The following is a 26875-nucleotide window of genomic DNA, read 5'->3' on the forward strand; positions in this document are numbered from 1 at the left end:
TTTTTTTTTCGCTTCCACCCTTCGTTCTCCATTCTTTTTTTCTTTTTTTTCTTTACGCCGCACCGCGGGGTGAAAGAGACTGGCCACGGATGTTTTTTCTTCCCTCGATCTCCCCTTGTTCCTGTCCCTCTTTCCCGCTCGCACGCGTTCCACGGTCCTCGCGTCCTGTCTTCTTTCCTCCAGGCTTTTCCTTTGTCTCCCTGGAAACCTTGCGGTAGTTATGCGACGTTCGGCCCAGCCGCTTGGCTGGTGGGGTTGGAAAAAGGGGAAGGGGGTGACTCGAAGTTGTCGGTGGGAGCACCGGGCTCCAGGGTTGGGGGTGGAGAGGATACGGTCCTGAACGTGACTTGGATGCAATATTTAAAAGCGGGCGCAACGTCAATACTACGTTCTCTCTCTCGCTCTCTCCGATTCTCCTTCTTCGAGTTTCCGTCTCCCTTGGTTTCCTTCGACGACATTTTCCGCGATCCCCTTACGATCGGTTACAGACCAAGACGATCCCGACTCGGCCGGCTCGGTCTGACCTTAACCCAGCCTCGCCCCCTAGCTGGACGGACCTTTCGCTTCGTCACGAAGGGAGCCTAATGTTTCTTGAAATTCGTTACTTCGTCCCTCGAGCTCCACTGGACGTCTACGAAATTTCCCCGTTTAACTTTCGTAGCCTCTGCCTTCTTCGAGAATTTCAGTCCTTTCAACCAAAATCAAACGGGGGTGCGTCGAATTTCTAAACGAGCGACAGTTAGATTGGAATAATTTTGATATACGAAAGATTTAAATATTAGTAATTTTACAAGTGTACTTATTCTTACGACTAGAAAGGAGCCAAGGTCTCAGACCGATCGTAAGGAACGGTATATTCAACGAACTTTAGGATCCCCCTAATAGAATAAGGACGATGGCGATTCATCGAACGCGATAATTCATCCGTCCCGGTGGTTAAATGTTCGTTCGCGGGGCGAGAATTATTGCCGCGAACGTCTTTGCTAATATTGCTTCTTCGGGAATACTTTATCAGTTTTTGACGCGTCTCGGTAATTTATTTCTAATGTCTTCCTCCGGTGGCGGCGGTGCCGGAAGAAAAGGAGGATCGTTTCTGTCGTATTCGGTGAACGCGTATAGTCGGAGGATTGGTGAAGAGAAAAACGAACGATCGACGATATAGAAGGGTGAGGAAATGCAGGAAGTTATGACAATTATGATGGGAAGAGGAAGAAACGTCGGGATGTGCGACGGCTCGTGAAATGAAATCGGGACGCGCGGCCCGATCGTTTATAAGTTCGACGGACGAAATTCCTACTTTCGTTCGGTGCTTTTTCCCTTGTGTTTTCTCTGTCCCAAGGCACGCACAACCGGTAAATGGACTTCCTATAATCCAATTAAGACATTACCCGGGAGAGAATGGACCGAAATAGGTCCGCATCTCGACAGTCGATTTTTCGGAGCGCTATTAACGGAAACAAAAATCTTGGGGCTAATTCGATTACACACACGATTCGTTTTTCTTGGTTTCTCTGGTACCCCCTCCCCCTGCCTTTGTCGTTTGATGACGCGTGATCCCACGTTCTTCGTCGCCGAGTCCACGGGGAAATTTTCAAATGCCGTATGCGGGTCACGAAGGAGAAGGTCCTTGCGCTGTACATCTGGATACTGTGCTCTAATTAAGAGGAAACTATAAAGTTCAGTGTTTCATGCTTACGCTCCTTTCCAGACTTCCTTCTTCATTCTCCTTCGAATTCGAGTAATTTCGGCGTAACAACGGCGAAGCATTTAAAGCACGATATTTCGATTCATTTACCGTGGCAGTTGCAGTCGTTGCTCGGGATTTTTAACCCGTTCAATGCCGGTCCAGTAATTTCTTCTTACTGTTTAACTTGACTCCGTTATGTATAGAATATAACCCTTTGTGGAAAGTTTCTCGTGTTCTCTATTGAAAATACGCGACCGTTGCGGCTATGTTAATTGGGTTTTCGACATCGTAATTGCTGAAGTTTCTGTCGAGCTCGACTCATATAGTACATTCCCCAGACCCGACGAGTCGTGGACAAGCAAAGTTTAGTTTCAGATTTGCATCGAGAATTTTCTTTCGAAAACTTTCCCTGTTCTTCCCGATCCGACGAAACGAATCTGATCGTTCGTCGTCGACGATTTCGTTGGTTATAGTAGTAACAAGCCATTTATGTATTTATACTCTACAGTACCGCAACTTTACTACATTTAATTTGATTTATGATAAATCTTGAATACCTGAACTTAAATAGAACGTTCTTACATCGATACATTTACATCCTGATGCTGTTCGTTAAATAGCACCAATTCATATACACATATCTGTATAATTTATTCGCCTTTTCACTCGCTGATAGCTAACTAGTGCTCTAAAGCTGATTATGTAACGTGTAGCACCGGCAGGGCTAAAAGCTGGAGGCATGAATTTATGGTGACCGTTACGAGACTCAGCTTCTCGGAATTCGTAAAATTTAGGGGCTTATTTCTTTAGCGAAGCGCCGTAGGAAGCCCTTTCCCTTGCAGAAAGGGGTGAAGCAGCAGGTAAAACGCTAACACCCCATGTTCGACCTTACTTTACACCCTCTTGCGCGCAGCTCAGCATTGTCAGTCACTCTCGAATATCGCTTGATCCGAAATTTAATCCGAGATTAAGTCTCTTTATTTCCGTCGAGGAATACGGGAAACTAGGAAATATTTTCACGAGATCCCCCGTATTCGTTTCGTAAACCAACTCGAAGAACGTCCAGAGAATAATTGATCACGGAAAGGAACGAGAAACGCAATAGCTGCAACGAAAGAGATATTCATGCATCTTCCTTATTTCGACGTATAGAAAAATGTGTTCCAGTTAGAGCCCCCTCCTATATACTCTCATTTTATTTCGTTTCACGCCCACGCCCTTGCCCTTGACTTTCTCACCCTACTTTCCTTCGGATACCACCTTATCCCGAGCTTAATCCGCGAAAGGAACGGTCGATGAAGGGCGTGTCTGGATGTTCAAGAAGATCAGTTAGGAGGGAAGAAAAATTTTAGGGTTGCTTAGAAAATATCTCCTCCCTTTTTGCGTTCTTTTAATCAAACGCAAACGTCGCGCATCACCGTGGAAATAATATTTTACCGTGTTTTGTACGCCCCCGGTATTTTTCCTCCGATTCTTCGTGTTCCCGACTTTGATAATTGACTCCGTGTCTCTGCCACTGTTCCTCGCGACACTTTGCAACTTTCAACGCGCTCAAGGATACGAAGAAAAGTTTCAATGAAATTGCGTACCTGTTTAGGAAGGACGTCAAAGTTGTTTTAAAAGTAACTGTCGCGCATTTGAGCGTTTTAAATATTCGTGGGGCTTTTCTAGTTTCGTTATTACTGATCTCGAGTTGATGTCGACAATGCATATTAAAGCTTATTCGCGACGGTTTCGCCAAGGACTATCCGTAATCAATATTTGCGTGCCAGTCTCACGTGCACCGCTAACTGCTATTGACCAGAACGCCGCTCTCTCTGAGCGTCGTTTCCTTCGATAACGACCCCATAAGGATTCCGAAAGGGATCCTCGAATCTATAGGTTTACACTTAATTCTGATAGTACGGCTACTTTGGAGACTATCGCTTAGATAGTAACTGGCCTGTGACGCTGGATTTATGAACTTGACGCGTGCCCCTATCAAATTCAATAATGGATCGATGATTTACGAAAGTCGATGAAGTATAACAACGTGGATCGCGGACTCCGACAGAGATCGGTTTAAATATTCAACGGGAATGGGAAGAAGAAAATGCTTCGGCTCCCGAAAGCTTCATTTATCTTTCACTCGTAGCGGGGGGAGCGGAGGAAATAAATCCGGTGCATTGGACCGGGCGTGTATCGCGGAGGGCCAAGACGTAACTGGTGAAATATTTATTTTAACACGCCTGTAATTACTTATTGCGCCCTGGTACCGTGTAATTTACTCGTTGAATGTGCCTGCGTCACGACAAGAGTTTGCAAAGCGGCGGCACCGAGGCTCTCGCGCAAGAAAATTGCAGTGAAAAGACGGTTTAAAGTAACGGCGCTGAATACTCAAGCCAGCAAATTCGCCCGAATAATATTTGCAAGGCTGCGGACTTGCTAGAGGAAACTCGTTAAACAATAACGTCTATATAGTTCTATAAATTGTGTTAGAGTCAATATTCTAAACCAACCATGTACAATACGTTGCTCGAATCACTCGATTTCTCGGTCCACTTGATGTTTATATTTATTTTATTCCATATACCCGGTTGTTATTGAATGTAACAGAGGGGAAGTATTGCTATTGGTAAAAAGTTTGATCTTCTACCTCTGGCTTTTTTTTACGTTTCTCGATATTTTGAAGTGTCCTCGATCCAAAAACTGCAATAAAACCAGTTACAAAATTCCCTGTCCATGGATGTTAGTATGGGTGTACAGTCGCTCACGAAAGCTTTCGTACGCCATATAAAAAGGCAATTTTGATTGTATTTTACGTTTCTGTCGTTGAAGATTTTAACCAGGGTAATGTCTCTTATACTTAAATATGAAAATCTGAGATATCAGACCCGGAAAGACAGGAAGAAAAATTAACCGACGCGTCGGTGGTTCCGCGCGAACCGTAATCGTAACGAACTCGTCTGGCTGGAGCAAACTGGTCTTCCTTAACGCTGATAATACTAATTTCGACGTGGAACTCGGCCTGGACTTTGTCTTCGCAGCGATGGTTTACAGAAACCTCTTCGCGTTGTGTTACAGCGGGCCAAGTAACAGAGGGAGTCTCCCGAGAACTTTCGACCTGGAAATTCAATTTCCATTCGCGAGCTTCGCAGCGACGTCTCGCGACCTTTTTTCTCGCTTTCTCTCCACTGCCTCTTCGCCTTCTTTTTTCGCGGATCTTATCTCACTCGGGAGACGCGTAGCATCTAGACAGACGATTTTTACCACTCTTTTTTTCTACTCACGCGTCAAGTGCGAGAGGGACAAAAGAACAAGAGAAAACGGCAGGGAGAACAGAGCTACGACAAAAGGGACTCAAACGTTCGCACCTGAGTTGCTTCTGATTATTGTACCAAACTTGCAAACACCAAGAAATTTTTATTTTTATATCTGGAAACGTAGTTTGACTGGTTATAAGATGCACAAGTTCCTTTACGATCCGCAGTCCAGAACAGGCTACGCGCCATAACGAAATATAGAACTCAATTTGAAAAACATACGACCCGCCATTAAACACGGCGAAAGAAGTGTTCTTGTCTTGTTAGGTATAAAAAATTTTAGTGGTTAAAAAATGGATATTTATAGCAGGAGGGTCGGAGTGCCATTACTCCCTTGCACGCTCCATGGTTGCACCGCCGACAGTAGCGTTTCGCGCGCCGAACGAGTCGGCTGTTTAAAAAATTCGAAAGCATCGCGTCTCGTGGATTTTATTTTACGATTCCCTCCCGAGCAAACGTAATAGAGAGATCGATCTATAGCGTAACTTTATGGCCGCGCGTAATACCGACCGGATGATGGGTACGTTACCATCGACAGCTGTCAGACGTATAAAATACCTCGGTCCGTCGCGATGTTAAAGTTTTAAGGTCAAGAAATGCCTCGCCGCGTCTACGCGTGGGCTTTAAAGCACCATTTTTTTAAGGGGGATACAACCTTGACGATTTATAAAAATGGATCTCCTTTCCTTTTTATTGCGTCTCGAAGCTCTGGAGAATACGTTCCTAAAATATCAACTCTCGAGAGGACGCATGGACGACGAAACCTTCGCACGTTTGCTTTGTCGACCGATTATACGGCAGTTTTGAGGTACCTCTGATATTCGAGAGTGACCGGAAAGGAGGATCGCGTCTCGCAGATGGGTGTACAACTGTACACCTGTTACGCCGTCGAATGGACGGTTCCTCCCGTACGCGGGCCATGCATATGCATACGCGAACGGAGGAACTTTGCTGTAGGACAGAAACAATTCCCCGGGTGCCCCGTTATTCGCAGACTAGTATCCGTTCGTGTACAAAAGACGCACGGAACTTTGGGCCCCGAAAGCTGTTCTATAGATTCAACAATTTCGACACCTCCATTCAGGAAAGGTACCATTGTAACAGGATCAGCTTATCCTCCTTTCTTCCGACAATATTGTGGTTTGTAGCGTCCACCGGTTCAAGGGTGATGCTTAAAGGCTGATGTCCTATCGCTATCCCGGTATCTCGGTGAGACTAACTGGTAGAAAGGGTCGTGTCACCATACGTGTGGCGCTGATGCGTGTGTCGGGCTCGTAGGTGTGTACGGTGTCACGCGAGTGCGTGTGCGTGCACCATCTTTGCCGGAGAACCAGCTACAGAGGGATAACACCACTTTATGTCCCTGGGAGGTCGTAAAGATACCGGGAGACGTGCCTCCTCCGCCTTTTCCTTCCTCTTTCTACGTCGGAGCTAACTCCGTGTACGTCCGCCGGCGCACGCGGCGAACACAAAATCAGACGCAACGAAATTGCCCCTCGACTTGTCCCCTTTCGCACGTACGACGACCGATCGATCGATTCATTTATTAGTCGAGTCGGAGACACGGTAAATAAGACAAGGAAGATAAACATTGCGTGTGTATTCGCCTTCGGGCGAAGCTCAGCTTCGAGGCGACGGGAAACCTGCGACCCTCCGTGGCTCTACATCCTATTTTTCCGCATATTTTCTTGATTAACCGATTTCACGACTGGCTGGCGTAAGCACTCTTAACGAGCATCTTATTGGATAGTAGTGCACGTATTTAAACCAGCTCGTTGAAGCTACTTCGGTGATCGATTATAATGTCTAAACTTCGTGTATCGTTTCTTAATATACGAGTGAAACCTATTTCAGGGATTGCCTCGGAGGGAAAATATACCGCGAGTCGTTGAATGGTCTCGAATTGAATTTAAAAGCACGCGTTGAGCCGGCGCGATTTAGCGGAATTATTTAGGGTAGATGATAATCGCTGGGCGTAGCAATTTAGTTCTCCGCGGGCGCGTGGACGAAGCACTCTGTTCTCGGGGTCTTTCTCAATACCGGTCGACCGGCGGACGTTGGCGCTTTATCGGCTAGGAAATACCAGCGAGTCGTGCATTGTGACCGGCCGAGATTAAAGCCATTGTTTTCGCGTTTGCTCGAATCGAATGACCTAAGGGAAAACGAGAAATAGGAACTCGTCCCGAAAGTGAGCTTCTATTCGCTGGCTACACGTACAGTGGCCGTACGTGCATGGCGTTCGTTAATTTCCGTTAATAGAATCTTGCGTCTTATATCAACGAGCTAGTTTCGTCGGCGGTTATCGATACCGGATTTTATTGGCGTTCTAACCGTGTCTATTTTGGTTCGTTACTGCGCGGAAGATTCGTTTTACTTGCGCTTCGACAGTCGGTCGAGTGATCGATACTTTATTAACTGACAGTATTTGTCGGTTCTGTTGCGAACGGTTTCATCGCGCGGTCATTGTTTCGTCGTACAAACCGTACGAAACGAACGAGACCGACTCGCGTTCCATTGAATGGTACTTGGCTGAAACGGGAGAACACAGTTTTCCTAGCGAACCGTACCTACGGGCTGGTCGCAATTTTTCAACGTTCGGATCAGACAGGGAAAATTCCGTGAAACGAAGAGCCGAGCAATTTGCGAGGGAATCGTCGCGCCGCGGATGTCGGGTGTCGCTAATTCACGGATTGACAAGAACGGAAATGACTTATTCTCTATAATCTGCCACCGTGGGCCCCCGGTGCTCTCTCGCGAAAGTTTCGCCAGCTAAATGAACCTCTAAATCACTCAGAGACGATTTATTATCGTTATTACGCGTCGTCGCGTGGTGGGAGGCTGCCAGAACCAGAAAAGCGAATAAAAAACGAGAAACAGATAGGCGGACGGTGCGAGAGAGACAGAGAGGAAGAGAGTGGGAAAAACAGGATTGGCGTTAGTGTTTACCCTCCCGTTCCCGCGGGAATCATCCGTTGGTAGCACTGAATGGCACTATCTGCTTCACCCCCTTCGCCCGTTGCGCGGCCAGCAATGTTTCAAACCTTTCTGTGTGCGTATATGTGTGTGTGTGTGTTTTTTTTTTGCACATTCCACTCTCCTGCCCATTCTCGTTCGCTACGTTACCGTTTTACTCGCGGCAGTACGATCTCAAAAATTTCCGTTATAAATCGTGTTACGCGTAAAAAAGAAAATTTTTTGGAATCAACCTCAAAGTTCTCGGTCTTCCCTAAAGTAGCGTGTATTTCCGCAGGTTAACTTGAACTTTCAACAGTGTATTATTCGATGCACGTGGAAACATGAAACTTTTAAAAACGCAGTTAGTTACGCGGGGTTGTAGGGAGTTAACTCGTGAAATTTAAACGTCGAGAACGCGCGTGTATTTATAACAACTCCGTTATCGAGTTAACGCGATACGTATTTAATATCCGCCGGTCCGTTGCATCGGGAATCACGGTTTTTCGATATCAGCGGGGAATGATCGTCCAATTGTCGAGCCGATATTTTCTGTAGTCGTTATCGGCGGCGTGTGCGTCGGGAGGCGCCGACGTGGATTATAGGAAAACGCGCGAGGGAGGAAATCTGTGTACGTATATAATCGAACGAAGGTTAGAAAGAGAAATAACGAAGAAAACCGGCGAACGGCGACAGAGTCGAAAGGGGTGGAAAGAGAAAGAGGATCCTAGCAGGAACACTGAAAGAGAGGGATCCTTTCCAGGGCGATGCCTAGCTCCTAATTGCATGCCAGAGAGTGACTGCATCTCCTCCCTTTTCCCTGCTATTTTCACCCTCTCTATTGCACTCTCATTCTTCCTCGTGCACGCGGTGAGTATTTGCAAGCTACCACCTCCCCCGCGCGCTCCCAACAGCACGCCACTCCGGAAACGTGGCATAAGAAACGTTATTGCGCCACTCCGTGAAATTTCCTGGAACGACCCTGCCGCTATCTCCTTTCTCCATTCCGTTACCGCCACCCCCGCGACCCTCGGCGACGTGCATTCGGAAAAGGCTCCGAGCAAGTATATTACGCTCCGGGTTGACGTTCTTCCGGGGTATCCTTTCAACTGTGACGCTAATATCGTCGAACAGGGCCAAAGAAAGAAATACAACCCCGGTAACGAGAACGAAAGCAGGTGAGAGTAGTCGTTTCAGGGTCGTTGAGGAATTTATCGTACCTATGGAGCGTTTAAAAAATTGACGCTGCGCTTAGGGGTTGCATAACTCTTCCGAGGAAATGTACACATTTTGTACCCAGTGGTAATTCTTTCAGGGGATGTTTCTACGAAATAAAATACGACAAATTGTACGCTTTGCTCGTTTTTATTAGCAACGAAACTATGGCAGATACCGCGATAAATCTAGTTCGTACGGGCAGTCATGTTTTCTACAAGCTATTAAACTTTCGAGTCGAAAGCTTCGCTAGTTTTTGAGATATCGCTTCCGTAAGCTTGAAAAATGTGGTTCCGAGAGAAATGGTTTTAATGCTTCCGATCATCACTCTTTGCAGCAACACAACGTCTGCTTTAAACTCCGGTAACTTTGTCAATTATTCAAATTTCTGGCCACAATTTTGCCGGAACATCCCTAAGATAATAAACCGTGGGAGAACACGACGGAGGCTCAACTTTTACGTAGCGGTAAATAAGAAGGCACCGTTAACGAACAGAGTAAATAGACAAAGCGTGCTCGGAGCCTTGGACGAAGTATTAATTTTTTTCCCCCGTTTTCTAGTTACTCTTCATTAGCCCGCGGCTTCCATCGTACCGATTCGCAATCAATTTAAGCTATTGGACCTATTGGTGATCCGTTAATACAGAACGAAAACAAATCGGTGAGCAGGGGCGGGCGGGGGTCGACGAGGTCGGAGAAGTGGACGTGCCTGATGGGATTTAAACGTCAATACCAGCAAGTTTCGAACGTCCATTAAAGAGGATTAATTTATTGCCGTAGCTTTAGTCAAAAACAATCGAATTCGTCGCGTTCTCTCGGTGCCGTCCTCCTAGTAATATTCCATTTAAGAGGATTTGTACACTCCGTAATTTTCAATTTACTGCATCGTCGTTACTAGTGCCCCTTTTAATTAAATCAAGCTTCAACCTTCCTCGTCCCTCGGCTCTCCGTCCCCGCCGTGTCATTTCATTTCTTCGACTAATATTTTCACGCAATTTTCGTTACCTTCGCGGCGCAATTTCCTCCGTGGCGATAAAATTTACGCGCCCAATATCGCGCACGGTATTTTTGCACCGGGATATAGCGGTCCCCGTGTCTTGACTCGGGATAACGGCAGTCCTGTACCTGTTGATCTCTTGCGGGGGATCCTCGATCCGTTTCGTCCGTCCTTCTATACGCAGCCGAGGGGTAAATAACTGCCGGCAGAGACGCCGGGGGGTGAAATTATGCTAGGTTCTTGAAAAGCAATAAAATAAATCATGCTTCGCGAGGACACACGTTGCGGCTGTATCCACCTTCTCTTCGTCCGTCCTTCCTTCTCTTTCGCTCCTCGACACGAAGGAGAAAGTTGCCCAGGCGACTTCTCCCGCGGGAAATCAGAGAAAGATGCACTACGTCGCAAACGCCCCTTTTCTCCGCCACCCCCTCGACTACCTTTCGCGTCCTGTGCTCTCTAGCTGGTCTTCTTCTTTCCATAGAACGACGCCACAAATTTTCGCTTTCCGCGAACACGTGTGCGATCCCTTTCGTGTTTTTCGACGCCCGTGGAACCGATCGGTCGTGGAGACGGATTGGACGGAAAGCAAAGAGACGCGTCCGAAAATAAAGCAGTAAAAGAAAACGATAGTGTTCCCCGTGAGGTACGGTGAAGTCACAGAACAAAGTCTGTTTGCAGAAACAACCAAATATCTTTACAATTCCCCACCACATGCTTCTCGTGCTTGTTTTCGTTAACACTGATGTCTCTGCCTATATGAATGAGTCGTTGTACGAGGTCTGCGGTAGTCGTTTGTTTACTTGGGATTTAATACACTCGTTATCGAATAGAAGCACCTGCATAATCGAGTTGTATGCGCCTCGTTGACTCCGCGAAGTTCATTGTATCAAAACAAGACGTTTCAAAGGAATTTTTGTCCATCTTGCTCGAACCACGTATTAAGCCACGAGTTCTATTTACGTGAAAGCGAGCTGGTTGGAGTCGACCACGGTCTCCGGAGAGCGGTGTTTCAACTGAAAGATTTTAGAGAGTGTTTCTATGAGCCTTTGAACCAATCCTGGCCGCAAGAGGGTGAAGAGTCGGAGGTCGAAGATACGCGTTGGGGTGAAAAGCAAATACGAGCTGCGGTGGACACGGCGAGACGAATAATCCGGAGTTGCGATTCGACCAGGCTTTAACAATTGAATCGAGGCTCGGTATCAGCCGGAAACACTGTCGAGTCTCCAGTATCCGTACTAATAGAGAGACGGGGCCGATTTTCAACCCGAATATTTAATTAACAGCGCGCGCGTGTGAGTTTTTATCGAATCTGTTCGCGAGCACTTGGTTCTTCCGCGAGTAAATCGCGTCTCCGCGTACTCGACGCGTCAGACGATGAGATATACATATAAAATGTGGAATGTGTGGGACCACACACGTACATTTAGCGCAGTTATGTGTACACGCCGATGGTGAACACGAGAAACCACTCAGAGAACCTGTTCGAGTCGCTATGTTCCGAGACGCGGGAGACAGACTTGCGCTCGATGCACACGCGCGTAAATAGCCTCTGTGTTTGTCGGATTTTTTTTCATTTATCTGTTTTCTTCTCTTGCGTAACAAAGATAGAAAACTGAAATAGAAGGCCTTCGACTCGAGCGTAGATGTCACGAGGCGTCCAATACAGTTTTCCTGGTTTTTTTTTATAGCAGACGGAACGCAACAAATAAAATCACAGACTGATTTTTCCATTTTTTCTAAGCATAAATATGATAAATATTTCTATACAGATAAAACACGCGTTGTCATGATGACATATATCTTTACTTGTTTACTCGGTTATCTTCGTTTCAAAAAGCATAAGCAAATATCAATACGTTGTAGATATAAACGCGAACAAGCGTGAAAAGTCACCGGGAAGCGTAAATAATTAAAAGCACCGATAAATCTTCCGCCATTCAGGCATGAGCGATTACTCTGTTCCAAGTTAAAGGCATTCAAAGATACGTCGATCTTCCGGGCTGCGCAGGCGGAATATCGCTTGTTACACGATTATCGGGAAACATTTCTCCGCATGAATAATTACCAACGATTAATTAAATCCACGGTATTCGCGCCCTATTGTCGCGAAAAGTACGTCGCATTTACAGTTATTCGAGCGAACCACCGTCACGATCAAAAATAGAGGAAACTCAGTCATTCTATGAGTTTGCGGAATGACGTTTCCGCAGGAAATAATTTTCCATTTTAAGAACAATAGTAAAATATAAACCGATCGCTCGAGATGGAATAGAAATTCTGTTCGCTTGAAATATTTTATAAGGAAGCACTGTAATCTCTTGATAAGTTTCATTTGTTTATATTCAAAATAAATAGGTGATGTGTCATTCTGACGTATATTGCGTTTTCTGTTGCAGGTATAACCCGTTTAATGCCGTGGCCTACTGAAAACGGTGAACTTTATGAGAACTTCGGTAAGCACCAAACGCAGATTCGTAATTTATTCGTAATTTCCTTCAGCTGCGACACATACCCAGGATCCGTTGGTCCCAGACTAATATCGAGGCTCTAATTCTGTTCGTTTTCACACTAGCGAAACTATCGGGAAACTGTTTTGTTTGCCGAGGAACTCTTACTGCTCCGTTTCCGAGATGCATCGCCCGTTGCATGCTGCAGATAAGTAAAGAAAGTGCGCCTTTGAGAGTGCTCGAACTTTACGCGTAATGCAATTTATGGCAATATTGCGCTCCTTTAATTTGCGACAGATAAACTCCGTAGCTAACGCAAACAGTCGCATACTAGATTTTCTCTTCGCCAACGACAGAAATCTCTGCACTTACTTTTAGCCAAATTGAGATTAAACAAAATATAAAAATCAAGTAGACCGTGTATTTAGCGTGTCTTCACTGGAAGATAGTAGAGAATTAAAAAGTTACCGAGTAAAGAGACTATTTGGAGCGGTGGAAAGTTAAAGAGTTGTAGAACGAAGACTGACGAGTTAAAGTAAGAGCTAAAAGCTTCGAGAGAGCATAATAGCGTGTTTCAGTGTAATTTAATCAGTCGGTAAATCCATTCGTATTATTGGTTAACGAGCCTGTTTCGATCAGTTTGTTCGTTCGTTTGGATGGTAGTTAGGAAACTCAAGTTCCGTTAACGCGCAAATTAATTTACCATCGAGGAGCATCGATTTGTCAGTGAATTTTGCATTCTTGGGAGTCGGTTAAATGGAGCTTAGGTGTAGGCAGCTTCCGATAAGGCATCCTCTGTTCTCTCTTTGCCTCTCTGGTCTCTGCCAAAGGCAGCCTCTAGGTAATTAAGTCGAGCCCACAGCAGCGTCGCTTCCATTGTGCGGGGCAAATGGGCTGTTTAGCCCGGATACATGACTCCATCCCCCTGTTATTGTGCATGTACCGACGCAATCGATCACCAACCCAACCCATTCTCGCCCTCCGCCTCTCTCTGACCATCTCTCTTCCATCTGTGCCGTGTTAACCTTCTTCTCCCAACCTGTTCATTTATCCAATCCCGATCTCGTGAAAATTCTCACCGTCGTTCAGAAATTCAATCGACGTCCGATAGAAATTTGAACCCTTCTTACCGTATAATCCAACCTAAAAATTCCATAAAAAAAAGAAAAACAAGTATCTAAATTACTGGAACAAAAGGATCCGCGTCAATCTACGCCTCGAAACCTTAGAAACATCCGGCAGAGGGTTCGCGAGGGAACGAGTTTCCAGTTCCAGTCGAATCTGGCCGAATGAAATTCGATTCGACGGTAATAATACACGGTGTACGTTTCTCTTTCGAAGTGTATTCCGCCAAACAGTTCGAGCACAGATCGCGCGAGAGGGAAACGAAAATATTGTTTCACGAAGATACATTTCGTTCGTGCCGGCTTGCGTGACACTCACATTTCCCGTGTGTGTGTGTATGTGCTTATGCTGAAGTGTACCTGACTGGTGGATAGGAAATCCAGTTGAAACGAATTCAGGAAAATCCTCTCTGGGGAGTGGACGACGATTCGTGCTGCTTCCTCGGAAGAGTCTCAGCGAACTCTTTGACACGGGACACTTTAAAAACGTGCGAGGAATATCTGAAGTATGCCACTTTAGCGGTAACGACTCCCTCGGATAAGGGGGAGCTCCTTTTCGCTTCTGTCGACGCAAAATTACTTCCCGCCGAAGGTTACTTTTCGGATCTTAATTTAAATCGTGATCCCTTTTCATAAATATTTCGCCCCTCTCGTTGTCGCCGCAACCCACCGCTATGCCTTCGTTTTTTATTAAAGGATCTCAGGAGATATTTTCAATCGCGTTAGAGTTAGGAATTTTAGTTAGAAATTAAGTATATAAGTGTTGTTCGAATCGCGTTCGTTGGTCGATGATTCGATCGAGGTCGCGAGTGGGTGTCGCAATTACGGAGTTTGTTGTCGCGTCCGTAGTTCCAAGCTGTTGTATTCCCAAGGAATATATAAGAAAGGGAAGCGTCGTCGTAACTCTCGAGCATCGAACGAACGTAGTTTCGCGGAAAAGTTTCGCGGCGCGGTGAACTTTTCGGCGACATGTCGCGAATATTTCACGTACGTGGAAAGAATTCGCGAGCCGCGCGCTAGGTTGGTTATTCGCGCGAGAAAACGGGAACGGATTTCGAACAGAGATGACGAACGGCGTCAATTACCATGGACCACGTGTGTTCCCGGGCTCGTGTAAGACGGATATTGGACGGCCATCAATGGCGCCCCTGTCATTAAGCCTCGTTTCTATCGATCAGGTGCGGTTTGGGAACCACCTGACGCTTCGAGAATCCGCCTCGTTCCTGAGGAATTACACGATGTTCACCGCAGATGTACCGATTCGTCGGTGAATAATGGCTTCCCGAACTCGGGAACCTTGTCACGGATTCTTCGGCCGATAAATCAGACGACGAAACAACGTTGAAACGTTGAAAATTTGCCAGACCCGGCCGGATTAATTGTGAATTTTTTACATCGCGCGGAAGTAACGATGACAAAGTACCATCTACGCTCGGAATCGTCGTTTCAATAAATCAGCGTATGACGTTGCTGAGATTGAACGCGTCATAGATTGTTAATCGTTTACGCGTCCATGGTCGAAGAATAATTCTGATAGATAGTCGTGGATGGATGATATTCGCGCCTCGAATTTGTAAGTTTCCAAGTAAAAAACTTGGTTGGCAGAAATTATCGTTCCTAAATAAATTTTATAATATTGTTCTTTTTATTACGCTGACTTAAAGTGTCGTAGTTAAACTGGAATTCTGTTTGACTGTACTCGATCTCATACATAACATCCGTGAATGCTTGGTTTTCGAATCGACGATATTGCTTGCAACGAAGAACTGGAGCATTTGACTGCGCGGAATTTCAATGATTTATGGCAGTATTATTTCCGTCGAACAAGCTCGTCGATAAAATAATATCGAAACTTCAGGAGCGGTATTATTGAGACGAATTGTTTTCGTTATTGTCTCGACGTATTCGTATACCCATTCGATTTTTCACTGCACGAGAACGAGGACCGGAGATAGGAGAAGAGAGCACTTATCCGAAGCATTGCTGAGTAATTCCAATTTGAATGATCGATGTAAAAATATAGGAAGTTTGGTATGAAGTTGTCTGTCAACGCGTCAATCACCATCGACTCTATTTTTCGCGATGTAACGATACTTCGCCGCCGCTTCTGTACGGATTATGGTTCGATGAGCGAAACTCACGTCATTTTGACATCGTAGTGGAGCTTTATCTTCTCCTTCCAACCGTTTTCGATCGTCCAAAGCGAAGTAACATAAAAGTATGTTCAACGAGTGGAATTTAATTCGGATATAGTATGTATAATACGTTCGAGGCGAGCAAGGTTGGTCGCGAGAGAGTTTTCGACCAGCTGGGGATAATCTACATATTACTATCAGGGCCGGGTGCATTTGCATTCCTCATTCGAATGCCCGCAGAGCCGGCATCTTCCGATATGCACGGACGACGTGCTTGCGATTCCGCGACGATTCCGACGACGAACGCGCGGAAGTTAACGCGAATCATCGCCGGGCATTGCACACCGAGTCGATATTCAATCAATCAAGCACTGCATGAGCAAGTTAAGAACGTAGTTACGAAGTTTCAACCGGGAATTCTGTATCTTTTTCATTAACTGAACCAACACACGGCAGAGAAGTATTTTTAAGTCAATTTTCCGAAGTCGAGGAGACGTTCGAGCGAAATTGAAGTTGCGAGATACGACTTATATTCCGTGTCTCCGTAATCGTGATACACGATTGGATGGAATTTCATACTTTTTGAATTTTCCTCTGCATTAAGCAATTGTGTCGCGTGAAACCGTTTCGAGAGATTACAATGAAATTTAGAACGCGTCCATAAAATAGATCAGCTATATAACATCGTAAAATTTCAGTCGATGGGAGATCGTCGGGGACGCCAACTATAAAATGCACATTTCAAATTAGTTTCGTTTTTAATCTAGTCTTTGAAGCATATATTAGTTTACAAAAATAACGAAAGAAGTTAACCAGTAGTCTAATAAATTAGGTCGCTTTAGGAGCTGGTGAGGAATGTCCAAAGCAGACGTTCGAGAAATAAAGCTCATTCGGTCGCGTCTGTAGCGAAGGCACGCTTCGCGGGCGCAGCCTTTGGGAGTTATTTCGACACGAAATCTGCCGGAGTTCCGCGAAAATTTCGGGTCGGCCTCTTAGCCACGCGGGGATGTACGGTACCTGAGTTTTCTCTACGTTCGTTCCGAGAATCGTAAAGTAGAACAAGCTGCCATGCCCTCTCTGTCTTCCCTCGAGTGTGACGAAGTGGTCTAGAGTTCACTCTCCTCTCTTTATATTCAAAGTCTCTCTTCCTGTCCACCCTCTTCGCTTCCACTCTCTGTCTCTCTTGCCTGCCTCGGCGTCGTTCATCGTTCACGGTTTTTAAAATTACAACCGAGGCTGGGCTTCCTCGAAGAGACTCGTCCCCGCAACAAGTTTCGTCCCCTTGGAAATCGATCGCGGTTAATTCGATACTCGAGGCTAGTGATGGGACCGAGACGACGGTTACTATCGATACATTGACGACACAAATTGATTCCCTCCTATCAATCCACCGAACGACGCGATACAAACGGTTTGAGACGCGTGGATAACGTATCAATTACAACAAGTTTGATGCACGTTTACAATCCTCGCCAGAAATAAAACGATATGACGTTGCGGCTAACGGCAGCTGACCTACAAGACAGATCTCTGTTCTCGTTGCTCAGACTTTGTCAATATACAGGGTGTTCGGCCACCCCTGGGAAAAATTGATATTCTTGATTTTCGTCCTATTTTGGCCTCTAGAATCTCCCATTAAAATTTTTCCAGGAGAACACATTAGTAGCTAAAATTATTTTAGATGATACGTGTCGCTTACGCAACCAAAGATTAAAGGGATGTTATTAATTTTTAAGTAGGATCTCTTACAGAGATCGTCCAAGGATTAATAAGTACAATGTCCTTGGATCGATTCCGTCGCTACTTAAGATGGACGTGAGCGTATGGCAAAGGGTAAAAATCGATCGATTATCGGGGCAATTTTCGAAAAGTAGCTGTTTGGCAGCGGAAGTTAACCTCAGGAATATTAACGGTGACGGGCGACGTTATATCGCGCACAAAAGAGTGCCGCGCAGGGTGGTCCCGGTGCATTTTATCGGGTGCATTTTCACGGAGCGGCAACACGAGCTCGCGGCCGACGGCATGAATGTTTGATGGAGCGAGCCAGATCGCTCGGAAGTGGTGGAGTCGCCTCTCTCTCCAATATTACCAGCGATAACGTCAGTCGTCGATCAAATAAAAGGTCCGTCGGCGCGGGGGTGAGTCGATGGTGAACGAGACCGAATGAATAAGTGACTGACAGAAACGTGGATGGAGACGGCAAGGCCTGTGATTTGTACCTTCCGTCCTTTTAGTCGTCGAAAACTCGCGGTTTTCTTATCGCGTGATTTTCTTATTCGTCGACGTCGAATCGGGAACGAAATTAAATTAAACGAGACGAGAGCATCGATACGATTCCGATCGAAAAATTATTTAAACCTGTTATCCGGAGACAATTTAAGGGGTGATTTTAGATGTCAACGGTTAGAGGAAAATCAGGAATAACGAAATTATAAGGCTTTAGAAGCTCCTAAATTTTCTCCCGACAGCAGCTGAATACTGTATAATTTATGATTTATTTGTATGCAAACGTATTCATTCGGAATACTTAATTTAATCGCAGCTTTGCGCGCTTAATTGTTACGAATAAAAGTAACATGTTTCAGTTTTAATTAAATTCCCCGAGCAAATGTGATGTTCGAGTACTTTAATATTTTGATGAATTCGCGCGCACACTCGTCTTCGCTCAAGGGGTTAATGAGATTTAAGTACACAACGAACGAGATATCGTTTGTTATTTTCGTTGGAATTGGCTGGTCTCGTTTAAAAACATAAACGTTTATTGTTCCGGGTACTGTCGACAAAATGGTTTACCATATCGGATAGCGCTTCGATGGGGGAGGATTAGATAGGATAATTTATTCGCAGAGTTCAAGGACTCTCGTAAAGCTCCCGACAGATCAATTTGTATTTCTTTTATAGATCGTTCGCGGAAAGTATGAGTCAGAAAATTTACTCGTGAATGTCGTGCGAATAGGAGACCGAGGACAGATCGTTCCGCGTCGAAGTACCTGCGTGGCGCCAGGTTGAGAGACTCTGTGCTGGCGCCAGGTTGGCTGGAACCTGACACGCGATCAATCAACCCGCTGCCCTGTCCACTAACCGGGTTTACCTGCTGGTTTACCTCATCGCTTGAGTTTGAATTCGCGCTCTAAATACGCTGCACAATTCCCGGCCCACCAAAGAAGGGGGAAGGGGGGGGCCGAACGAAAAGTTTTTAATTAAAATAGCGAACAGTTTGCTCGTCCAGAAGGCGCGGAGAATTTAATGAACGTAATTATATAGCTATGACGCGTGGCATATTCCCTCTTCCGCCTGGCAGAAAACACCTTGATCCATGGACAGAGGAATGTCTGACGAGGGAACGCAGCATACAAAATTGTCCTTCGGTTTTACTTATTCATTTATCGCCAGCAATCCAAGTATTTTGTTTATTCTTACTTTGGGGTTGGTTTCCACCCTCTCGACACATATAACAGAATATGTTTGGTACAATTCGGGAAAGTTTCGTCGAAATCAGACAGTATTGGGATAGTTCTGGTGGGTCCTTTAAGCTTCCGCAACTTGGTTTCGATCGAGTAACAACTTGCAGGACGTTACTGCATTTTGCTATGGAGGATCGTCGCGACGCGACGACACGCGGGAAATTTCCCTGTACAACGGGTTGCCGAATGATGCGTCAAATATATTTGAATTTACATTGGGGGCCCCGGTAGGTGCTCCCACCTCTCTCTATTCACCCGGTTCTAGCAAACTGCGTAAATCCTCATGTAAATTCTCCTTCCAAAGGGATAACCTCGACTCACTCGCAAATCCTATTGCCAAGCTATCGCGGTATCAAAACCCATTCCCGTGTAATCTGGCGTTGTTAGTCGCCGATCGAAACGCGATAACCTTTCGCGCGTACGTCCGCCGCCGTTATTGTTTATATTAATTTCGTCGGATATTGTTTTTCGCGAGCATCGTTCGCGACGGGAAATGGACCCAGGTCACGTGACACGTAGTGTCGGGAAAATAGGTTTGAAGGTTCGCGAAACGAATAGGAGAGCCTAAGAGAAATTATAGTATTTTTCTTTTTCAATATATTCTCCTTCAACTATATTTGCTCGAATACCCGCAGTCTACTAATTACACAAGCACGAACTAAATTGGTATTCATAGTCGTAGCGAGTTACAAAGCGGAACTACCAACGCTGGCAAACTCCGCTCCCTTTCATCCCCTCCTTTCGGTGAACCTTTTAACCTATTCTCGTATTTTGAGCGTCGCGGCGAACCCGTAAACCCGTCGCTGGTTCGTATTCCCTTGCTCTCTGTGGCTCCCTTCGACGTTCTCCGTCGTCTTCTTTCTCGTTAAGAGAAATTCGGTCGGGTTAGGGGACGTAACGTTAGATTACGGAAACGGCGTTTCGACGTAACGAGTGAAGGAGCGAACGGTAAGGGAAACGGAAGGAAAAACCAGGGCGAGAACGAGCGCCGTTAGGTCGCGTAAACCGTTTCATTTTCATCGTTGGGTGTTGTTAGCGCGTGTCGCAGGGCAACGCGTACCTGCCGCCAAGTAAAATCTCATTTGACCGAAGGACGAAGGGCGCGTGTGTATATAGGCGCGCCTAGACGGGATAAAATTACGTCGAGTTTGTCGTCTTTACGAGCCACGCCGCGGCGACAGGGCGTCGTGCGGTCGGCGTAACAAGCAGAAACCAGTAAATTATATGTCTTGCCTTACCTGGCCGTGCCAACCGCGGTTAAATCCATTTCAGCTTTCCTGCGTGTCCCTTGACCCCCGAGGATTTTTCAAATTCGAAAAGATTACGTCGACGAACGTCAAACGATAGCGCCACTCGGGATCTTTACTAAACCCTTGCACACGGATTTATTCGATGCATCTTTTAACAAGGTGTGCACAAGTTCTAGAGCTAATCCTATCACAGACGTATCTTCATTTTGTTTTTAGCGGTCAAACAAAATTAAAGGAATGAACTCGATTCCAAGCACGTTCTGCTATTATATTTACCTGACGTTTCGTGCAATTTCTGACCGTCTTAGGATGAAACTTAGATGGGTGATTGGGGGTAATACAATAATTTCTAATGAAATTTAGGGTACGATGAAACGTCGAGTAAATATTCGCATTCACGTACTTGGAATTCGTTTGATAATTTTTTGAACGTTAGGAACAAGTTCATAAAACTCCTGCAACGTGATGAAGTCTCTTAAACTACCGTGTACCTTGGTCTGTATTTTGATTTAACGCCCCTCGGGTTAGAGCACGTAATAAATGACGTATCTATCTGAAAGAAATACGTTTTCGCGCGAAACAAAAATTGCCCGCGAAACGGAACTGTCCCGGTAATTGCCCCGCGAGAAACTGATTACAAAAGTTCGGCGCGAAACGACTTTACGCCGAACGTTCGCGTCGTTCGGAGTTCTCCGGCTCGCTTCAGAAAATAAGGTCTATTTCCATTTACGGTGCGAAATATCCCGAAGGGGCGGACGGAACGGAGATACGGGGAACTAGCAGCCTATTTGCATTCAAATCAAAAATCTTAATGACGAGATTCTTATTCGGGGGAACTCGTCTTCGATTTAGAAGATTTCGTTTCGCCTTCGAGTTAGGGGGAGCAAATGACGTTCGCCTCTTATCGAGTCGACTAGGTGTGCTGTTTGGCGCGTTGCGCGTCGAGATAGAAAAGATTCGTTCAGCTTTCTCATCAACGGAACCTCTGTGTCCTCCCTCGGCATATTACGCGAAAATTTTACACCTTCGATCTGCTAACTTCGATTCTACCCGTTCGAGAAACGATTATACTCGACGATCGACGTTAAATTTTTTAAAGCTTCGAAATCTTTTAGAAGGGAGACTGAGACTCTATCTTTGGAACTTGACTCGCGTTTGTGGTAGGAATATTCGAAGGTGGGCTCGTGTTCCTTTTCGCTCCGATTGATATTCCGTGGAATGTGTCTCGAGGCCTATCTCGAAGCGGGTCATCAAACGGAGTCTATCCAGGGTCGAAGGGTAGACGCTGAAGGCTAGAGCGGAGTTTCGCGAACGAGAGACGTCGCGATATCGGGGGCTCGAGTTTACCATGTATGTATAAGCTCGACGTTTCGACGACGTCACGATTTTCCGGCAGGTGATATCGAGTCCCGTCGGATTTTCGCGGGCACAGCCGAGATTGGAGCTGGTAACGACGCGTCGACGATGTTTACCCAGACACGAGGGGTGAAACGATCCTCTATGATTCGTGTGTACGTGCTCGCGAGAGTGCTCACGGAGTCCTGCACCGAGAAACTTACGACTCGTTTATATATCTATCGACCTGCGCGAACTTCAGCTACTTTGTGAATGCACCAAGAGTTCAACGGCCCTCGGGAATCGAACGGAGGTGGGACAGGAGAAACTCGCGGCTGCGAACGACGTCGGTGAGTTTGAAAATTTGTAATCCTTCCTCGCCGGTGGGCTGCGCGAAAATCGAAACGGCGGATAATTCGTCCCCGGTCTCGGCTAGCTTTGTTTCGACGATTTCGTCGCCCGTATGATAATTGGAATTTAATCATAGGGAAATGAATAATGCGCAATACTGTAATATGTGACGCGCGTTTGCGTCAACTCGATTTTACACCGGTTACTTCGCGTCGCACATAATCAAAATTAATATTCGAAGCCGAGTAATCCGTGCCCCGCGAGGCATTATAATTTGTAATCAGTCCGCGGGCAAACGTTGTTAAACCGAAACGTTGAATTGAACTCTTGGTTCGTTTATTGCGGATTATTGCTAAAATTTTTCCTTGCGAGAGATAATTGTATAGGCAACCATATTCGAATTCGTACATTTGTATCGTGGTTCTGATTCTAAGAACGAGGTTTCTACGTAAACGTTTCGCTGGGGTAAGTTTGAGAAACGCTGGTCTAGTCAATAGCCAGGGCGTACCAACGCGTTGGTCAATTTAATCCGCAGACCCTTTCTTTTCAGCACGAGCTAAACGAACCATGAAGTCTTCGGTGGAAGGCGCAGATACCGTCGTAAATCACCCCGTATTTAGCGGTTAAAAGCAGCGTTAAATGTTGTTTTATGAATGGCCGCGAAGGTGGAAGGAATATCTGGTGGCCGGTACTCGTACGTTTCGTGCTCGCGGCCCGAGCAAGGGGTTGTTCCAGTTTTGGATAAGCCGCTGAATAAAAGGAGGATGGTGTGGGGTCGGGGTGGGGTGGTCACGGCGCCCGTTCGTCTGCCGCTCCTGGTCGATGGCTTCCTTCAACCCCTCCTGTTCCCCGGTGTTATCTGCAAACTTCTCAGTACCGGTATCGCAGTATTCGTAGTCGGTCATGATTCATTCGTACCGGTAACGGGTGTAATTCGACGATCATGAACGTTGCCCGAATCGCGTGCAATCAGGGAAAAAGGAATTCGAGTCTGAACACCGTAATTTCGACTGCGTAAGTTTTAACCCTGCTATCGATTCAACTTAACCCGTTGCGCGCTTATCAATTTTGCACCGCTCGATCGCGCCCCCGCGATTGCTTCGCACCCCGACGCCGACTCGACGCGTTCCAACGGATTTCATGACGCCGAAACTTCGGCAAAAGTTCGTTTTCATCGTGTTCTCGCGTTACATCGTTGTTCCTTTCTTTTTTCTCAAAGGAAACGAAACCGTTTAATTCATTCTCAGCCCCGCGATATCGCAACGTTCTGCTTTTCAGGTCGCGGAAACGATGTGCCGTATCGACGGATACGTATTATTAATATTTGCACCGATCAATTCGAAACTTGTTAACCGACTGAAACTGCAATATTATTTAATATTAATAACGCCCACGGCTTTTCCTGGATCAAATATTATGCACAGGAATGTTTGTTTCACGAGATATTGGGTACATTCGTTACTTCCTATATAAAACTTGAATTTACGTTTGGTAAACAAGTAATCCTTCGTTAGAGTTAGAGACAAATAATGATCTTATCGAATTTTATAATATGATGGCCCAAGTACGCCTAACGATTCATTAATTTTCAGCGACGGTTCAATTACCGCGTGCCATGGTATCATTTAACAAATTTATCGCGCGAAATGTATCGTTCGGCGATAAATTTGCGATTCCGTAGCGATTGTTCGAAACGAATTCTGCGGACCTGGGTCGCGACGGTATCCAAGATTTCGCAACGCCGTCTCGATAGAATATTCCATTCGCTCGCACACTGTGCACAGTATGCTTTTTCGCGAGAATAGTACACAATAAAACGTCGTCCCTCCAGCTGGAACTCGACGTCTTGCAACGGCGTAGCCACTGCCGTGTAGCCCGAAAATTAAATCACTTTGTTAATACACACTATCTCCCATCCACGCCCTTTGCAATGAACTGTGTATTCCGGTCGTGTACCGCGCAAATTGCATTACACGTTTATTCTATTCCCTGTAATGTTCGGTGTAAAATCGATGGCCATGGAACCCTTCGGATATTTATAAACAGGCAAATGGTGCCTTTCGATGAAAATGAATCCCCCCCCTCTCGTAGTCAACGAGGTAAAATCGAATTTTACGATAAGGAAACGAGATTGAATTTTCCGATGTTGAATGGAATCGAAATTGATTGCAAACTGACAGGCGTTTGTAGGTACGTTATTTCTCGAAAAGGCGCGTTGAGAATGACAATCAGTGTCGGTACACCGTCGCGGTGTTACGCCAATGCGCGCTGCACGCGCTCGAAATTCCGATCAGGAATTTCTGGAACTCGAGCTCCGCAGCGATTTCTCGCGGTGTAATCCGAATACCCATGAAATATGTATGTCGCAGATAGCCCGTGCATAGACGATCGAATTAACGAGAGATCATTTCCCTGGGCATTTCTCGCGTCTGATCTGTTACGCCTCGCTCCCACCAATCGGCGAAAGAAATGCGTGCGCGATCCCAGGGACGCATAAATTTTACATATCTTGCATTACAGGCTGATTGATCAGTCATTGCGCGCCAATAGGATAACTGTTTTCGTTCTCTGCGGTCTTGATAAAATAACATTCGTGATATTGATTATTTACTGACACAAAAAATATAAACTACGCTTACGTAGACATTTCTGAAAGCACTTTCGTGTTTCCCTGCGTCTCTTAGCAAGATCAGCCTGACATGTACGACACGATCGACTTTCGTTCAGACGTATTTCTTTAACGTTACTATAAGGGATGTATATATTAGGGTTCTGTCATCGTATTTTGTTCTCTTATCGTACAACACACAATAGAACTCCTGTTATCCACTTAGCGGAGCCAGTGATCTTTATGATGCATAAATTAAGGCTACGTCGGCTCTCGACACACAAAATACGCGATTAAATGATCATGTGCTTCCAAGATTTGAATCGTAGCGTCTAAAGGTTTTTGCAAACCCTCGGTCCTTATTATTTGATTCTCTACCCACGTGTCTCGACTCGTGGCGACGATTTATGGGACACTTTACATTTCAATCTTGACCGGCATACAATTCAGAAGTCAGTCCCCGCAATTTCACGTTTTCCACGTCGGAGAGATTTACATTCGGAACGATTCTATTTACGATCGAAGGTCCGGATCGATCACGCGACCGCTCCGGAGTAGGTTGCAGCAAATTCTTGGTGCAACTCGGCGAACGTGAGATCATCCGGCGCGTACACACCCACGCAAATGACTAGTGACGTCAGCCAGGCTACACGACAGCGAATGGCCGGCTACAGGAGAATGTAACCGCGGCCATTGGGTCGCTTCTGGTTTTCTCTTCGTCGCGCTCCATTTACTCGCGTCCACTGTCGCGCCGACCGGCACCGCGATCGAGCATCTCTCGATCCGTTCGCGCGAGTGTATCCGTGAAATTTTCCCGCGAAAGTGACACGGAGGTATCCAGCTTGGCGTCGAACCGGAAAGATGGCGGGTGGGTTCGATTTCGCGTGCTTCCTCGGCGAAACTTTACGATCGGTACACGTGTCGCGAAGTGTCAAATATCCTCGCGAGGACCAGCGAATTTTCCTCGGAAAATCGACGACGCGGACGCGTGTCCGTTGGGTCATCTGGTTCGCGATCGATTTTTACGAGCGAATCGACGAGCGGACCGTGTGTTTTCGGCGTCGCGACGGCCAGCACCGCCTACCGAATTATGTCATTCGAAGCTGATACGTACATACGCGTCTCGTCGCGTCGTTCGCGCGTGGCGTTAACGTTGCGCGCGTTTCGCGATAATTGTGCAGAAACGTGCGAGCCTGCGAAACGTATTGTTCCGGCTCCTCCGTGTCCAGCGTTATGCCAACTCTTTTGTCATGCAGATGGTCTCGAAGTTTTGTTCTCAACGGCGCATGGCGCCTTTCGTTACACCGTATTATTCGGTTTCGCCGCTCCGGATTCCGAAAGAGTAACGACCTTACGTTACGCATACACTCTTGGACAAAATGATACCAACGGTCGGATTATTCTTATTTTAAACCCGTTTAATAATTCCTCGAGTCGTTCTAAATTTGAAACCGTTGGACCAGATTTCGTATGGGACAAGATTCGTAAAGCTCTACGCAGGTAACTGGAGATTTGAGACAACAGGTTGCATTTATTATTAATTCCATAATTTCGTGTAGCCATGTTTCGTTTGGTATACTTGGTTTTCAGGAAACGCGTGATATGTAATCCGTTTAAAATGGAGGGATTGTTTCGTTACATTTAGGAAATCCAGCAAAAACGTTAAGTGTGCTATCATTTTGTCCAGGAGTGTACTACGGGCAAGGCAATTCAACGCCGTGCACGTACCGAATATTTCTCTTTGTAAACGGTATATCGTCCCTGCGAGCTCTTTGTCTGGCTGTGATTTAGGGGTTCTCCGAAAACCATGTCTACCGTAGCAGACGTAGCATCGGAAACTTTATAAACGGTTGGTCCTAGACGTAAGCCTAGAAAATCGTGCGCTATCCTATAGAAGTTAACTCTCTATCTGTTTAAAAGTTTACATTTATAGATTTGTCCATACACCCTCCGCAACAATAACGTTTTCTATTCTTCGTAGTGGGTTCTCTTCTATACCTAGATCATG

General features: G+C 45.9%; 1 protein-coding gene across 6 annotated transcripts in view; it reads left to right on the plus strand.

The window, feature by feature from the left end:
* Window positions 1–26875, plus strand: part of LOC122397993 (protein Fe65 homolog) — a 158994-nt gene that overhangs the window by 1896 nt on the left and 130223 nt on the right. For 5 of the 6 annotated variants that reach the window (XM_043397547.1, XM_043397545.1, XM_043397549.1 and 2 more), the window contains exon 2: window positions 12550–12606. The gene's annotated coding sequence lies outside the window, so the exon portion shown is untranslated. Of the gene's footprint in view, window positions 1–12549; window positions 12607–25670; window positions 25736–26875 lie in introns of those variants that run through there. The other variant, XM_043397546.1, reaches the window with a different exon arrangement.

This window comes from Colletes gigas, unplaced genomic scaffold (genome assembly GCF_013123115.1).
Source record: "Colletes gigas isolate AHSC1104 unplaced genomic scaffold, ASM1312311v1 Colletes_gigas_Sc00010, whole genome shotgun sequence".
Taxonomy (NCBI): domain Eukaryota; kingdom Metazoa; phylum Arthropoda; class Insecta; order Hymenoptera; family Colletidae; genus Colletes; species Colletes gigas.